The following is a 3,778-nucleotide window of genomic DNA, read 5'->3' as shown; positions in this document are numbered from 1 at the left end:
GATTAAATCCGCTTTGAAGACCACCGTTTTATATCGTGCAGTTTAGCGGCAAAATAACGTCAGTTAGCCAGCTAACGCTAGCTTTGTTGAGTTTATGCTAGCTAAACAAGTAGTGGTTGTAGTCTACAGCAGTAATTAATATATTATAGCCTACTGCTTTGGCACTAACGGTTGATAACCATTTATGAAAATAAAACCAATTGAACTGTACTGAGATAATGACAAGTTTTATAATTGTCTTGGGGTCCTGCCGTGTTTTTAAAGCCTTTGTAAATTATCCATGCTATTTTCTATTTAGCTAACGTCGAAGTAGTGTATGTGAAATCAACCTCACAATAAGATGTGTGTATATTACAATTATCAATGTCATATTTCAAGATAATTACTTAGATATTATGGTTGAGCTGGAGTTCATTATTGAGCCTACACGTTAACGTCAGTCATATCTGAAGAACAAACCCAAACCTTGTTCTTTTTATTAATTGTATTACCAAATTGGTCAAATAAATACTTAAATAGTAAGCATTGGTAACACCAATGCTGATAAAGTAAAATATTTTATCTGTGTCTTACTGTACCCAGCTCCTATGTGCGGCAGTTATAGACTGGGCTTTCTTGTACAAGAGAATACCATTTTATTTTTTTAAATCAATATGGGCCATTACTGTATAATTATCCTTAAATTATGTTATACAATGCACCTAATAAACAAGTGTCATTTTGAAACATGTTGTGCAACAATTTCTACTGTAATTTGTGTGCATTTTGTTTTTAACTAAGATGATGTTATGATTTATTTTTTGTTAGTATGCACGCTTTGGACATACCTGGAGAAGGAAGAAATGGGTCTTCGGAATGATGGGAGTTAAAGACAAAAAGCGGAGACTAGTGTTGAAACTAGTGGAGAAACGATCGAGATGCCACCTTGTCCCTCTGATTAGACGGCATGTTAAGTCAGGAAGTAGCATTATTAGTGATGAGTGGAGGGCATACAGGAGAGTGACAACCACTACACCATAAACCAAAGCAGGTGGTTTGTGAACCCCCAGACTGGCAGTCATATCCAACATAATGAAAGAGCTAGGTCGACCGTCAAAGGACATGTCCGTAGACTGAGAGGAAACCGTACAGAGAGTTTGTTGGAGGAACACCTCAAGGTTCTTGAATGGTCATCTTGGCTTGGCTCTGCTCACCCCGATGGACTGCTTGGACGCTTGTTCAAGGATATACACAAAGCCTTTCCAGTCTGAATACCATTATGTCTTACCAAGTCTTTCATTTATGTCTGAGAAAAGCTTTTATGTTTAAATATGTGTATCAGTCATACTAAACAGTCATTACTTTGAGTCCTAATTTTCTTCATGTGGGAATAAAATGTTTTGCTTGGTTCTGTTGCATCTTACTTTTAATTTCATGTGAAAAATGTGTATTAGGTCAGCGTGAATGTTATAACTCATTCATAAATGGACATATGTATTAAACTTAAAAACAACACACCCTTTCAGTAGTTATAAATGTTAGTGACTCATCAGATGGTGATGTGTTTCACACTTTACAATAAGGCTCCCTTTTACCAATTATAAAATGGTGATTTGTTTTACACTTTACAAGGCTCCCTTTTGGCAGTTATAAATGTTAGTAACATATAAATAAATGGTCATAAAGTAAGCTAAGTAGCCAATATAAGGCTTAGCAGTACAGATAAATGTGGGCTCACTATTTGGTAAGCAACTGGTCACAGTTGCCCTGTTTATCTCATGTCTTATAAAAGCTTATTAATGATTTATAAAGTGCTCACAACCTAATTAATAAATTAATCACAAACTATTCGTAAACCCTTTATAAGGGTAGTCTTATTGTAAAGTGTTCCCATATGAAGCTAGAGCTAGCAAGCGATTAGCTTAGTATAAAGACATGAAGGGGGTATTGCTTAATGTAACAAACTATAAAAACTAAATAAAGCTATGCGCTTGAACAGAAAATCAATTTTCCCAGTATTTCTGTAGGGTGACAGTTTGTTTGGTTTTAGACTTTTATTCAACCGGGTAAAGCTCCTGCACAAACTCCTCATGAATCCACAAACTTACATTTCTGTTTGAGTAAGGATAAAGGAAACAAGATGCCACATGTAATTAACTAGTAAGTTGAAAGGTGTTGTTACAAACAAAGTTAGGGGTTAAATTAAGTCTTCAACACAGTGAATCACTGTTTGGAGTTTCTGTTTTTTTCCATATAGGAACAAAACCCAATTTTTTCCATGTGATATGAAGTATGTAAAAACTTAACTCATGGGTTCAGGTTATTTATGGGACCAATTATCTTAGCATGTTAGTGAACTTAAAAAGTATTTTCTACTTTTCTAAAAGGCAAGAAGATGCTTAAAGGGAGTACATTTGAGAAAAAATGCTTAGTCCCTAATGGCGCATTTCCACTGCAGCGCGTAGCACAGTTTAAGTGTGCCGTGCCAAACACGGCCCGTTTGTTGTTGCGCTTCCACTAGGGGTAGTTCCGGCTAACGGGTACTGTTTCATAGTTTTTCTGGCTCTCCAAAATCCAGTTTCTTTCCGGGCCAACAACCGGGCTGAATATGCTAAACATGCTAAACTAGTGAGAGAATCGCTGGCAAGAGGGCTACAACTACAACAAAATGAACATATTTTACCGTGATTAAATTGTAATATACGTTTCAAAATGATGCCGAAGTAACAACATACTGATACCGGTTAGTAAAAACCATGAATTAATGCTTTGACAAGTCTGCAGACAAGGCGAAAAACCTTTTAAAATGCGTGTTTTCTGAATGGAGATCGGCTAAGCTAACGCTGTATATGCTCCGACCGTCTACACTCACAACAACGGCCTATACAGACATAAATAAACCAGCGACTGTATTCGCCATGACACAGACAGTCTGTGGATTGTACTTGTTTAACTGTTGTCTAGTTTCTTAACAGATATGAGGAGCTGTGAGCTCTGAGGGCTAACAGCTAATGGCTGATGTTGGTTTTGTGTTTCGCATTGAAGATGACGTCACGGCTCCGCCTACACTGCGTTACTATAGTTACTACCCCGGTTCCTAAACTGTAACGGCCCATCTACACAGCAGTGTTAAAAAAATCTTCCAACGCTTCTCCCCATTCACTTTGAATGGGGTGACGTCACTTCGCCTCGCTTTTCGCCGAACTGCATTGTGGGGAAGCAAAGCGAAGATTTCCAGGATTTTCAGGATTCAAAAGTTGAGCAATGTTCAACTTTTGAAGCTGAGCTGGAAGCGTCAGCCAATCAAATCCCGTTTATGCAAATCTGACTGTACAAGCGCTAGCCAATCAAACCACGTGTAAGCCGGGAGAGACATACCGCAGTTCATTTCCTCATATTCCAAACGAGAAATTACGGTAGCAAATCACCCGGTTCTTTACGACCAGAACTATTTACCGGGATACAAACCGGAGGAACCAGGCATGGAGGGAGGTGGCAGAGACAGTGGGTGAAACTGGTAGGTTTTCGCCTGTTTGGGGAGTTTATATATATATATATATTGCTCGCATAAAATCCCCGGTGTTTTTTGCTTTGTATGTCGGGGGCGGGAGATTCATGTGATTGGTTGTTGGTCGCGTTGCTCGCTAAAAATCCCCAAGCTTTCAGATACGCCCTCCTCCAAGATTTTCAAGATTTTTTCAAAGCTGCTGTGTGGACGTACCGTTATGGCCACACAAAATAAAACATGGGAGCGGTGGAGATGAGGAGGTGTCGGCGTTCTGGCGATTTACTCTGAAGG

This window comes from Notothenia coriiceps, unplaced genomic scaffold, assembly GCF_000735185.1.
Source record: "Notothenia coriiceps isolate Sejong01 unplaced genomic scaffold, NC01 NC01_scaffold00027884, whole genome shotgun sequence".
NCBI lineage: Eukaryota > Metazoa > Chordata > Actinopteri > Perciformes > Nototheniidae > Notothenia > Notothenia coriiceps.
This window is presented reverse-complemented; position numbering follows the sequence as displayed.